Raw genomic sequence first — 14,661 nt, forward strand, 5'->3', positions numbered from 1 at the left:
AACAGCTGTATGGAGTTGGTGGGTTTCCTCTCACACTCGAGCACATGCTGGGAGTCTTAGATAGTCACCACTATCCACATTTGAGCTCATAATGTCAGTAAAACGTTAATCCTACAGTGTATCTTCATAATGAATATGATCACGCCTGACTACAAGGCTGAGGAGTCGGTAAGTCAAACCTCCGACTCCTCAAATTCCATGACACTGACCCTGACTCCACACACACCAAGGTGCCAGATTGAATCTGCCTATTAGTCTGTACATTGGAGAATAACTTTTTTGATGGGGGTTTTTTGTTCTCCTATCCTCCAGACACCCAGGACAGCTTCCAGACAGCATTTAGCAAATAGAGCCTCAGAGGCTCTGTGCCTGTCCTTTCACCAATGATTCAATTAAAATTTTGTTACTAAAATTTGGCATTACTCCTTTTGTGCAACAAATTTTGGGCGTTTCAGAAGCAGGGGAGGAATATAATTAAATGCCATTCTACATAACATAGATTCCAGTTTTCCACGCAAAAAAGATCTCCCCCTCTTAATGGCGGCACAAAGCATAAAATCTATATCCTTGTGTGTCAGAACACAAAGATCATGTAAGTAGGCTAAATGTAGTAAATTAAATTCTTGTTTCACTGAGCAGTTCTAAAATCAATTATAAATGATCCTTAACCCCTTAACAGTCGCAGATATGCCTTTTAACAGCATCAGTTAGGGGGCTTAAATCAGCACTGAGAAGTGAGCGAATTGCACCCCCCGTGGGGTAGCTGACACCCTGGAAAATATGATCAGGGCCTGTTTTTATGCTGATCACGTGATCCACTTTTTTGTTCAATGAATAATGGCAGAATCCCATTTAAAAAATTTCTCCTCTTCCGTGATTTACTATGTCAGAGGAGAGTGAAATGGTGTCCCCAGGCCCCCTATGTACCTTAATACTGGAACCGCCATCTCCTTTCCCCCCCTCCTGTTCACAAATTAAAAATGTGGGTGCATGCACTGTGTGCGTGCCGAGATCTGCCAGCAGGCAGTGTCTGAAACCAAATTCATTGGTTCCTGAGTCCTGACATTTGATCAATGTAAAAGATTCTCATTGATCAGAATTCGCAAATATTTATAGAGCAGGACAACACTTGGGCTGTGCCTCTCTTCTTCCCCAGAGAGAAACTACATCCAAAGTGCTGTCCTGTCAGTGAAGGAAAAAAAACAATGTGGAAAGATTTATTGGAATTGTATATAGCTGTCGGGGTAGCTTTTTAGGGAGGGCTAAATTAACCCTTCACGGTTGAGCCAGTGATTTCCAAATTATTCCAGAGTGTTGCTAGCAACTCAAATGACCACACGGAGACGGGGGGTCTCTGTACGGGAGGATTGAGACAGATCACCAAGCCCCTTTATTTTAGTCACTTCTTTTAGAACATTTTGCTTAATTATGCAAAGTTCTCAACTACCAATAACATCATTTCACTTTATAAGCCAATAATATTGCAAGAAAACCAGACACTACATATATGTCCGTATCCAAATAGAAAGTAGTGTAATGGCATATTCTTCAGAGTTTTACACCCCCGCCTCCCTTATCTTGCACCTGATGGGAACAGTCTGGTTTCATGACAGTTTGAACTTTTACCTAATTACAAAATTTCTCTTACAGCAACGAAAACTGAGAAACGAAACCTTCAGAGAATGGATAAAACAAAACTTCAGCTTTGACTTTAGTTTTAACCCTTCACAATCCCCCCTAGATAAATTTTGTTAACACATATGCACCATCAGAGGTGCTATCCCAAGCAAACAGCTTGAGGGGTACTGGTCTTCACATGACTGATGCCGTGTTACCAGTCATGGCTGTCACGGCGCACCTGTCCCCCCTGTTTACCGCAGTTCACGAATAACAATTTTTGATGACGGTGGTGGAGATCTTTTGTAGGTAGCCATGTGCTTGGCTTCGACATCTTCATCAAGTAGCCTTTTAAGATTGGTGCAGAGAAGAGCAGGGGCAACGACGCCTTTGGTATCCTCATTAGCTGTCTTAGTGCAGAATTTCCTAATACATACAGAAATACACCAAAGAACAAGTTTTAGTATCACATATACCACAAGGATACAGGCAGCAATGTGTAACAAGCTCTGTAAGATCCCAGCTATCCAGCCCCCAATTCCCTTAAATCAATTGGCTGGATTGAGAAAGGAGAAGGTGTCTGACCACCAACTGTGTTTATTACGATCATTATCTTTATTGTATTGATCTCGGAGTCTCTGAACATCTTCTAACTTTAACTTTTAACTTCTACCAATAATATGAAAAATGCGGAAAACCAAAACATTATGCCCCCTTCATTTGCTGTTGGGTGATGAGGAGGACTTGATCGGGACCGTCGTACAAGGGTTCTAGTCTGCTTCCTGACATGCCTTTTCACGACTACCAAATCACCAGGCTTCAGGTTATAACAGGTGTCGGTTTCTGCTGAATCTGGAAAAGAAAACTAGGACATAGGTGTTAGCAAGATTTTTACTAAGCTGAATAACACATTGAACAACACTGTCAGTTTCTTCTGATAACTGCTGAGGCTGGAAATTTGCAACTGGGGGCCTAGTACCAAACAATATCTCATATGGGGACAGGCCATGTTTTGCAATAGGGGTAGTACGAATATGGTATAGTACAATGGGTAGGAGCTCTGGCCATGGAGCCGTAGTCTCCTGCATCATTTTGGTCAATTGTCCCCTTCAGTGTGCCGTTCAGCCTCTCAACTTTCCCACTGGATTGTGGGTGGTACGGAGTATGGAGGCCTACAGTGGATCCAAGCATTCAGAACTTCTTGGTACACATGAGAAGAAAAGGCCGGACCTTGATCACTTTCAACAACTTCTGGAACCCCATATCTGCATATAACTTACATCACCAGTTTCTTCGCTGTGGTCTTCGCAGTCATGTTGGTAACAGGGAATGCTTCCGGCCAACTGGAGAACCGGGGCCTAGAATTTTTGCACTAGTGCGAAGGCCTGATTTTTTTCCTCGATGTGTAGTTCATGTGCCCATGTGGCAATAGCAGGGTACATCCGCTTAGGGGGACACACAAGTTGGTCCATTTCCAGAGACCATTAACAATTCGTGTCCCATCAGTCTTCCATTGCTTCACCTCTTCCTTTGGAGACATTCTCTGCATCGTCATTAAGCGGTCTTGCGGGGTCCGACAGAAAACTTCAGTCTGTTGTAGATCATCAGGTTCTTGTAGGGTCAGTGCTTGTAACTGTGTACGCTGAGAGCGTGTGGTCACCATAGTTGGTATGGTTGGTTCAACAGGTAAAAGAGCGGCGGCTTTTGCTTGCATATCTGCAAATATGTTGCCAACAGTCTGTGGACTGGTCCTAGGACCGTGCGCCTTAACTTTGATAATAGCACCTGAGTAGGCAATTTGAGTCCATGAGGGTTTTAACAGCTTCAGCATTTTTCACTGGGGTTCAGGCAGTAGTAATAAACCCTCGATTGGCCCATAGAGCCCCAAAATCATGAGCAACACCAAATGCATACCGTGAGTCCGTGTATATATTAGCCCGTCTGTTCTTGGCCAAAGTACATGCAGTAGACAGAGCCTGGAGTTCTGCTTCTTCTGCTGACTGTGAGGGCGGGAGCGCAGCTGCGTGCACTACAGTGTCCTCTGTGGTAACAGCGTATCTCGTGTGGAATCTACCAAACTCATCAGCATCTCTTAAACCATCCGTGTATAACACCAGATCAGGATTTGGAAGTGAATTCTCACTGACATTTGGTGGAGTAGCTGTTTCTTCAGTCAGAAGTTGGGAACAATCATATTGGAGGTAATCCTAATCACTGTCATCTTTCCTTATAGTTCATTATACCGTCTTTCAAGTCATTGTAAAGGGGTTGCATTATGCTGGATGCATCCGGTATCCACTGACAACAATAAGTGCGTAGTCCAAGAAAATGCTGGAGTTCAGTTTCATCTTTTGGGAAAGGAAGGGAGCTGACAGCTATTTTTCTTTCTTATGCGAGGTGTCTGGCACCCTGAAGGAGACAGTGACCCAAGAATATCACTTGACCAAGGCAGAAATGAAGTCTCGAGGCCAAAACCCGACAGTTCAGTGCTGCCAGATGCTTGAGGAGACTAACAATGGCAGCAATGGCAAAAGACACCTGCTCATATTTATTTATTTTTTTATTTATTTATTTTTATTTATTTTTTTGCAAACTGGTTGGGACTGTTTTGGGCTCCTTGTGGCATAACTGTGGGAAAGGTATGCAAAATACAGATTTCCTCACTGTCTTCATCTACATAGGAATTATGTAACGTAAGAGCCATCTGACCATATTGGAATTGTATTTCGGAGCGGAAATGTGATAATAAATCTGCCCCTAGTAAATTTACTGGACATGTGGGAGAGATTACAAACTGAATAGTAACCTCGGGGAAGGGTTTTATGGGGTTTATAAAAGTATATTAATTGGGTCTGCCATCTACCCCAATTAAAACAGCAGCCTGTATGACAATCTCTCTGAAAGTGTCCGAATCGGGCACAGTGCCAGAATTGCTGACGAGAATTAGCAGGGTTCCCAGTCATAGGATTGGAAGAGTTATTGGAGCGCGGGAGCTGGAATTTGAGGGGGAACTGTGTCACAGCTGCAGTGGGGGCGATGGGAGGGGGCTGGAGCAGCTACGGCTGCTAGCTTGTGTTTTTTTGTTTTTGTTTTTTTCTCTGCTGAACAGAGCGGGTTAAAGTCTTCTGAAAACTTTTTTTTTTTTTGGATCTGGTAAATGGAAGGGGGTGGATACTCATAACCACTAGCAATATTAGGCATAACGGAGACTGAGGCTAGCGGTGGATGATAATAGGTACCGTCAGCAAAGGTGGGGGCTGCTACTCCCGGTCTCCTTGTACAATTGTCAATCAAGGACAGGAACCTACAGATAAAAAGGCAGCACCTCTCCGCCCCCAGTTGGGTTCCTGTCCTTGACGGGTGACCCGTGGAACCAGCAGCAGCGGCTGCAGCTTACCTGGGAAGAGGAGTCCAGGGCCGACTTGTCCGGTACACCGGCAGCGGGGAGGCCCCTGCCGCGGTGGGGTCAGTGCCTGAAGCCGCCACCGCTGTAGTCGAGGGGCTGTACAGGGTGAGCGGACGGGGAGGACCAAGCCGCCGCTCCAGAGAGATGGGGCTGGAGGGATGCCGGTACACGCGGGCGCTGCCCCGGAAATGGAGGAGACTACTTCTGGGTCCCTGAGGTCGGAGTATGCGCACTGCGCGCTCCCCATGGCACAGAGCGGTGCAGGCTGGGAGAGGAAGTGACGTCAAGGCCGGGAAAATTTGAGAACGCTGCAATTACTCCTTGCTGGAAGCGTCCTGTAAGTATGGGGGACAGTGACCAGCACAAGGAGCAGCCAATGCAGCAGCATAAGCAGCAGCAGCACAGGCAACACCACCATCGCCGACAAAAAGAAAAGGACTGCGAGGACGGGTCTGGTAGCCACGCAGCGGAGCAAGTCGTCTGCGAGGAGCAAGTCACTTTCTGTGGATCAGCTTGTGAGGGATCCCAATCCACCTCCCGAACCGGTACCTGCATCCGGGCACAACGGGGTAAGTGATCTACGTGAATGTCCCCCATTTTAAATAGACTTCTTTCCCTTAGGGAAAGAAGGAAAAAACAAAGAACCGGGAATGCCCCACCTGTAGCAGGCCCCTACCACCAGTTTGGGATAAAAAGCTCTGTGATTCCTACATACAGGAAGTTCTTTGCGATGAAACCCCGGATTACGCCTCGGATCTAAGAGCGATAATCCGTTTGGAGTTTCAAAGTGCCCTTTCATCCCTGAAACACAAAGGAAGGGGAAGGAAAAGGGACACAATAGTAGTCTCCCAGTCAGAGGCCTCGACGTCAGGGGAAGTTACATCACATACCTCATACACCAACGCTTCATCCTCAGATGAGGAAACAGAAGGTCGGCATTGCTTTCCTCTGGACGAGGTAGACCTGCTAGTAAAGGCAGTAAGATCTACCATGGGGGTAACAGACCCTTGGCCAGATAGATCAGTCCAGGACATAATGTTTGGGGGACTAGGCCAAAAGAGGCGCAGAGTATTTCTGCTGAACAAAAATGTACAGGGCCTGATAAAAAAAGAATGGGAGAGACCAGATAGGAAGAACTCCACCGTTCTTAAAAGAAAATACCCATTTGATGAGGAGGCGTCCACGTCTTGGGACAGAGCCCCGAAGTTAGACGTGGCGGTCGCCAAAGCCTCCAAAAAATTTGCGCTCCCCTTCGAGGATATGGGTACTTTAAGGCAGGGGTCCCCAACCGCCGGTCCGCGGCCCAGCACCGGGCCGTTGCAGTGCCCTTGCCGGTCCGCGGACACAAGGGGGGCGGTGCAGCAGCTGATACTCACCCTGCATCCCGCGGCGGCTTCATCCAGCGCTGAGCGGTCACGTGCTACCGCTCATTTAAGGTTATGAATATGGACGCCACTCATCTCCCATAGGCGTGGCGTCCATATTCATGGACCTTAATGAGCGGTATCACGTGACCGCTCCGCACAGGAAGAAGCTGAAGCGCCGCGAGATGCAGGGACGTGCAGCGACGGGAAGGAAGTTCAGCGACGTGAGGGTAAGTATGATGGGGAGGATGGGGGAGCCATAAGGGAGGGAGAATGGGAGCGGAGCCATATACACAGGGGAGGGAGAATGGGAGCGGAGCCATATATACAGGGGAGGGAGAGTGGGAGCGGAGCCATATATACAGGGGAGGGAGAGTGGGAGCGGAGCCATAAGGGAGGGAGAATGGGAGCGGAGCCATATACACAGGGGAGGGAGAATGGGAGCGGAGCCATATATACAGGGGAGGGAGAGTGGGAGCGGAACCATATATACAGGGGAGGGAGAGTGGGAGCGGAGCCATATATACAGGGGAGGGAGAATGGGAGCGGAGCCATATATACAGGGGAGGGAGAGTGGGAGCGGAGCCATATATACAGGGGAGGGAGAGTGGGAGCGGAGCCATATATACAGGGGAGGGAGAGTGGGAGCGGAGCCATATATACAGGGGAGGGAGAGTGGGAGCGGAGCCATATATACAGGGGAGGGAGAGTGGGAGTGGAGCCATATATACAGGGGATGGAGAATGGGAGTGGAGCCATATATACAGGGGAGGGAGAGTGGGAGTGGAGCCATATATACAGGGGAGGGAGAGTGGGAGCGGAGCCATATATACAGGGGAGGGAGAGTGGGAGCGGAGCCATATATACTGGGGAGGGAGAGTGGGAGCAGAGCCATATATACTGGGGAGGGAGAGTGGGAGCAGAGCCATATACACAGGGGAGGGAGAGTGGGAGCGGAGCCATATACACAGGGGAGGGAGAGTGGGAGTGGAGCCATATATACAAGGGAGGGAGAGTGGGAGTGGAGCCATATATACTAGGGAGGGAGAATGGGAGCGGAGCCATATATACAGGGGAGGGAGAGTGGGAGCGGAGCCATATATACAGGGGAGGGAGAGTGGGAGCGGAGCCATATATACAAGGGAGGGAGAGTGGGAGTGGAGCCATATATACAAGGGAGGCCGGGAGAGTGGGAGCGGAGCCATGCATACAGGATGGGACAGGGGAGCCATGTATACAGGATAGAAGAGTGGGAGCAGAGCCATGCATACAGGATGGGAGCGGAGCCATGTATACAGGATGGGAGAGTGGGAGCAGAGCCATGTATACAGGATGGGACAGGGGAGCCATGCATACAACAGGGGGAGCCACACAGAGCTGGACGGGGGGAACCACACATACATTTTCTGATGATTAGAAAATAATCAGCATGTACAGTACTCCAGTACAATTGTTCTTAAGTGCTCAATGCTCCATTTCCTTGTAGGTTCCAATCATCATTAGCAGTGATGGTCATCAGTAGAAGTAGCCCAGTGCTCCCACTGAAACAGAGAAACAAGCCAGGTGCTCCCACTCATTCAAAACCTATGGTGAGTTGAGTCACATTAAAAACGTTATAATTAAATGATAAATATGCACTGCTAAACTACAACCGCGTCCATAGCCCCGCCCCCTTATGACCAAAGCCCCGCCCCTGTCACACCTCCATCCCCGCCCTGCCGGGCCATGGAAGAATGGTCTTGGTTCAAGCCGGTCCCTGGTGCAAAAAAGGTTGGGGACCACTGCTTTAAGGGACCCATTAGACAAAAAAGCTGATACTTTCCTCAAGGGCACTTGGGAATCAGCAGGAGGAAATCTTAGGCCAGCAATAGCGGCAACTTGTACCTCCAGAGCCCTCATGGTGTGGGTGGACCGATTAGAGAATCAGCTAAGGGAAGGTACACCCAGGGAAAAGATCCTGGAATCCATTCCAGTGATAAGGGGAGCAGCGGCCTTCTTAGCCGACTCATCGGCTGATTCGGTAAGGTTGTCATCCAAAACTGCAGCCCTGTCAAACGCAGCCCGAAGAACACTGTGGCTTAAATGTTGGCCTGGGGATTTACAAACCAAGATGAAACTGTGCTATCCCTTGTGAAGGAAAATTCCTTTTTGGAGAGACTTTGGATGACATCCTCGAAAAGGCGGGGGACAAAAAGAAGGGATTCCCAAATTTAGGCCCTACAGGCCCCACAGGCTTTAAAAGGTCCTTTCGGAACAAAAAAATTTGAGGAGACCCCCGAGAACAGAAATGGGACGACAGAAGGAGACAGGGGGTTCTTTGGTAACTCGTCCTGAGACAAGAAACCCTCCAAGTGACTTTGCCCAGGGTGGGAGGGAGGCTAAGCTTTTTTTCTCGAATTCTTGCTAAAGGTTAGAACAGGGGCTGGCGACTAATACATTGAAGGTACAGGTAGTGGCTCTAGGTACCCTTTATAACCAGGATGTGGCGGGCAACCCTTGGGTAGCACGGTTTATGAGGGCCGCAGCCAGATCTAGACCAATAACCTCCCAGAAATTACCATCATGGGATCTAAACCTAGTGTTATCTGCCCTAACAGGGCCCCCATTCGAGCCCATCCAGTCAGCACCCCTGAAAACATTTGTCATTAAAGACCGTACTCTTAGTGGCCCTAACATCCGCTCGCAGAGTGAGCGATATTCAAGCCTTGTCAGCGATACCCCCGTTCACTAAAATCTTGGACGATAGTCATATCAAAACCTGACCCAGCATACCTACCTAAGGTGTCAACACACTTCCATAGGTCACAAGAAGTAGTCCTTCCTTCCTTCTACCCAAACCCTAAGAATAGGGGAGAGGAAAAATTTCACACCCTAGATGTGAAGAGGTGCCTAGTTCAGTACTTGGAGGCCACCAAGGGATGTAGGAAGGAATGGTCTTTGTGTGTTTCCAGGGACCTCGGAAGGGACTCAAGGCATCCAAGAGTACCCTAGTAAGGTGGATAAGGGATGTGATTGCCCTGGCATATTCATCCAGTGCGAATACCATCCCGGAGGGTCTAAAAGCTCACTCTACAAGAGCAATGGCGACCTCATGGGCAGAAAGATCAGAGGTATCAATAGAGCAGATCTGTAAGGCGGCCACCTGGTCAACACCTTCTATCTTTTTCAGGCACTATCGTTTAGATCTAGCCTCTACGTCTGACCTGACCTCGGGAGAAGGGTCCTTGAGGCGGTGGTCCCTCCCTAAGCTACCAATCTCTGAAATTCTCTGTGTTGCTGTCATGGGTGAGAGAATAGCTTAGTTACTCACCGATAACGGTGTTTCTCGGAACCCATGACAGCACCCGCTTATTCCCCCCCTTTTCACGTGTGCGGTGAGCACGAGTTAGTGTGTAAAGTGTTTTTTGTTAAGACACGGGGCTTCTCCATAATATGCAATATTATAATGTTATGTATATACTTTTGTTAACTAACCGGGAGACCCTCTGATGCACTGTAACCAACTGGGGGCGGAGGAGAGGTGCCGCCTTTTTATCTGTAGGTTCCTGTCATGATGGGCGGACCCCCTCTCTCCGTGGTGCTGTCATTTGTTCCGAGAAACAGTTATTGGTGAGTAAGCTATTTCAAATCATTCTTAACTATTTATCTGCCTGACACATTAGTATCTATCAGTTTCTTTAATCACTTCCTCAATTTTCACACCAGTCACTTTCTTGAACCACAATACATCCAGCCCTTGCCATAATAATAGACAATTTTTTCCTTCTTCAACATAGCAGTAACAGAAACAATCAGAATTCACTTCCTCTGTTCTTCCTAACACCTTCGTCACACAATTCATGTGCCAAGCCACAAAATTCTTCTTTTCCTTCCACGTATTCTCTCATTTAGAGCTAAATATCCTTACTTTAGTTGTGCACAGATCTGGAGCGGCTGTATCAGTCTGTTCCACCGGGTCAATAATCCCCCTCTGGGATTGCCCAAAATTCGCAGTACTCAGTGAAAGGAGGAGGGAGTCTCAGACTATCCCTCCGGACACCTCTGGATATATATATATATATATATATATATATATATATATATATATATATATATATATATATACCTGAGTTACGTATCCTACCCAGTCTTCGATCACATCACCACGCCTGACTCTAATAGTGATTTCAGGATATTTTGACTATAAAGAGCCACAATCACTGGTCAATCCGGGGTGTCCGTCCCTTATGAGGTTCGGTTCGAGCACTGGGCCCCCAACGGGACTGCACCTCTATATGATTCCACCCATGAATCACCCCACCACGGAGACAAACCTCAGATCCTCTTTGCAGTAACAAGCACAGGAAAACCACACCAACGGTCAGTCTGAACAGTATAACTGCCAGCTTACCGTGGTTGTTGTGGGGGATGATCAGTCCCAATTTTCCAGCACCTGTGTCCACTCTGAGGGTCCTTTGTCTTGCTGTCCTCCGGGGGCAGAGGCGTCCCTATTCGGGGGCCCCACTTTGGGCGCCAGCTGTCAGGGTAGCTATTTAGGGAGGGCTAAATTAACCCTTCACGGATGAGCCAGTGATTTCCAAACTATTCCAGAGTGTTGCTAGCAGCTCAAATGACCACACTGAGACGGGGGGTCTCTGTACGGGAGGATCGAGACAGATCACCAAGCCCCTTTATTTTAGTCACTACTTTTATAACATTTTGCTTAATTATGCAAAGTTCTCAACTACCAATAACATCATTTCACTTTATAAGCCAATAATATTGCAAGAAAACCGGAAACTACATATATGTCCATATCCAAATAGAAAGTAGTATAATCATATTCTTCAGAGTTTTACACCCCCGCCTCCCTTATCTTGCACCTGATGGGAACAGTCTGGTTTCATGACAGTTTGAACTTTTACCTAATTACAAAATTTATCTTACAGCAACAAAAACTGAGAAACAAAACCTTCAGAGAATGGATAAAACGAAACTTCAGCTTTGACTTTAGTTTTAACCCTTCACATAACAACAATCTCCTAATCACCCCATTAATAATCTCCCTAGTCATATTTAATGTTTGTTTTATTTCGTAATTTCTTTCCCTTTTTACAGTTGAGATTGGAACTTTTTAAAAAGTTCCCAAAAAATACCTTTTTTTCTGTATATGTATGTGTCGTTAGGTTTAGGTCTACTAGTGTGAGATTTAAATTTTTTTTTTTAGTTAGACAGGCAAAAAATAAAATGGCCTGCAGAACATTTACCACTGAGCAAGTGTACACCCTGCTTTGCTTCGGCAGGTCCTGGAGTGAAACAGAATGTGCCTGTGAAGCAAGAAAGATGTATATCTTTGTACCATGTTTACCAGTAGATGGAAGAATATTTAGAATTGAGAGTCCTCAGTGGTTGATACCTTTTAATGGCTAACTGAAAAGATGGTAACAAATTGCAAGCTTTCGAGACTACTCAGGTCTCCATCAGGCATACACTAAGGGTATGTGCACACGTTAAGGATTACCCTGCGGATTTTTCCACGCAGACTTTGCTAAATCTGCAGGTAAACTGACCTGTGTCTTCCTGTGGATTTAGTGCGGATTAGCCTGCAGATTTCCCCTGCGTTTTGACACATGTGGATTCCTATAATGTAGCAGGTGTCTAAACGCTGATACAAAAGAATTGACATGCTGCAGATTTAAATCTGCGGAAAAATCCGCAGCATGTGCCAGCGTTTTTCAATTCTCATAGACTTTAATGGTACTGTACAACGCAGCAGAATCAACTGCAGATCCACATGGCCAAATCCGCTGCTGATCTGCAGCAGAATCTGCAACATGTGCACAGACCCTAATACAACATCTGAAGGATCACATATTTGTACACAACTGCACAGAAATTATGCAATAGATAAGACAAGTGATGTGAAGAAGAAATGTCATTATGGGAGAGGGATAAACACAAATTTTGGAACTGTTCATAGATAAGGAGTGAAGTTTTATTGCCCTCTGATTGGGGTCTGGTTCTTTGTTGTGTGATGACCCCAGAAGGTCTGAAGGGCAGATTCCTTAATTCATGTAAAAAGACATAAATCCATGCGACACATTCATCCCTGCACTGAGTGTGTCAAAGTGTTAGGAACGGCGGAACACACTAAATAAAATAAAGTGCGTTCGCCGCTCGGGGTCCACTGTGCAGAAGGTGTCATAACTGCTGAGTAATGTCAAAACACCTCTAGCACTCAGAACAATATCAAAAACAAAGTTGCTTCCAGAAATATATTCATTTATTTCATCTTTTTATTTCATCTCTTTATGCACTGGGAATTCACAGCCAATATATAAACTTGTACAGCAGAGTATTAAAGCCCAACGTTTCGGCCCATCTGGCCTTTATCAAGGGTTAATTCTGCACCTTGCCATACGTGCATGTAGTGAATCCCAAAGAGCTCGTTTTTTATATTGTTCTGAGTGCTAGAGGTGTTTTGACATTATTCATTCTATTATTTTCCTCTGAGCACCACTCTCTGCTGTGCCCTTTTTTTACGAGTGCAAGTAGGACCTTGATTCCACATTTTTTGCTGCTGAGTAATGGCAGACGTGCTATATGGTGGCATAATGCGCACGGGGTCCCTTCAATGGGTCCGCTCTCCCCACATCAGCAACAGACGGGAACATGGGGTATCACCACCCCCCCAAGTACCCCCTTCTGGAGCCAGGTTCTTCAGCTGGACATGCCCTGCCTTGCCAATCCATGCAAGAAAGATTACCTCAGGTAACATGCAGATGCTCCATGTGTCCCCACTGCACCACCACTGTCCAAAAGTGGATGTTGACTGGAGGCAAACGAGACCTCCCTATCAAAGGGAAGGTTGATTGAGGATCTGTGCAGCCCACAATCCCAATCTGGGCCTACTACATTGACCACCTGGCTCTGCTTAATGCACCCGGCTCTGCTGCATCCCCTCTCAGCAGCGCAGCACCTGTGGTCGGCAGGGGGAGAAAGGGGCTCCTCCGATGGTCCTTTCAGATGTCCGGGTCCCCAGGGGGTGTTATGTGCACCAAGGGCTACTGCGTTCCAGCACCGTCACGCCATTGCCCACTGCCGCGGACCCAGCGCCGCCGCGGCCGAAAATTTAGCTCCCGGCTTCTGACCGGGATAGGTTAACCTTCACCCACCCGGCGGCTCCACCCACTTTTTAGGCGCCTCTTGCTCTGAGCGAGCAGCACTGCTCCCACATCCTGCCCTCTGGCCCTGACTCCGTCCCTTCACGAGAAGCGCCATCTTGTTCTCTGACCCTCTACTTCCACACCTGGGTCACACAGGCTGGGGGATGCCATCATACTTCACCGCACAACCCCTCGTGTGCAGTGTGACTACAGGATTTCACATCCACAGGCAGACTACCTTCTCTGGGGCGCACTCAGGACCTGAGTAAGCTGGTACACAGCGCTTAACCCCTTCCCTGCAGCAGCATCAAAATATGTGCAATATGTCTCATTCAAAGACATCTAAGACTGATAAAATAGTGGCGTATGCCTCATGTACTGCATGTAATGCCCACACTACCACGCAGACACTGCAAGGCAATCTGTGCAGCCTGTGACTCCTCATGCGTACAGGAGCCCCCTGCTAATGCTGACCCTAGTAGGCCTAGTCCACCCTAATGGACCAGGTCTCTGGCACAGTACATGGCCTCTCTCTGGCCAAGGCTATAGATCCTTCTGCCTCACGAGAGTCTTCCTCAGACAAAGGCTAGACTGCTGCAGAAGATAGGCGATCTTCTAGAAAACGTCCCTACAACTCATCCCCCAGTCACACTCGTGCCTTGGCATCCTCAGACTCTGCTTCATGCTTCCCCTCACCAGGGGTTTGCAGCCAACATGACTCAGAATACGAGTCTGATGTGGCCATAGATCCGGACTCGCTAGAGTACCAGGAGTCCCTAGATTCTCTCATTAATGCGGTTAATAAGGTCCTGAAAGTAGACTAAGCACCTGGTACTAGTCCGGATCACCGTGTCTTTCAAAAGGACCAAACATCCTCACAAGGTTTTTGCCCAATCACCCTGAGTTTACAGACATTGTTCAGAGGCATCGAAGTTGCCCAGACAAGCGATTCACAGGGCTAAAGCCGCTGGAAGCCAGGTACCCTTTTGCACCTATTCTAAGAAAGCAGTGGACTGAATCCCCTGCAGTGGATCCACCCATATCACTGCTTGCTTCCAATTCTCTCCTGTCTCTGCCTGATGACTCGTCCATTAGAAGCCCCACTGACCAACGGACAATCTTGCTCGGT

General features: G+C 47.6%; 1 protein-coding gene across 5 annotated transcripts in view; it reads left to right on the top strand.

The window, feature by feature from the left end:
* SIMC1 (SUMO interacting motifs containing 1) overlaps window positions 1-14,661 on the top strand; it is a 126,004-nt gene that overhangs the window by 26,102 nt on the left and 85,241 nt on the right. The gene's annotated exons all lie outside the window — the stretch shown is intronic.

This window comes from Dendrobates tinctorius, unplaced genomic scaffold, assembly GCF_039654945.1.
Source record: "Dendrobates tinctorius isolate UK_male_01 unplaced genomic scaffold, ASM3965494v1 ptg000001l, whole genome shotgun sequence".
In the NCBI taxonomy this organism is placed as follows: domain Eukaryota; kingdom Metazoa; phylum Chordata; class Amphibia; order Anura; family Dendrobatidae; genus Dendrobates; species Dendrobates tinctorius.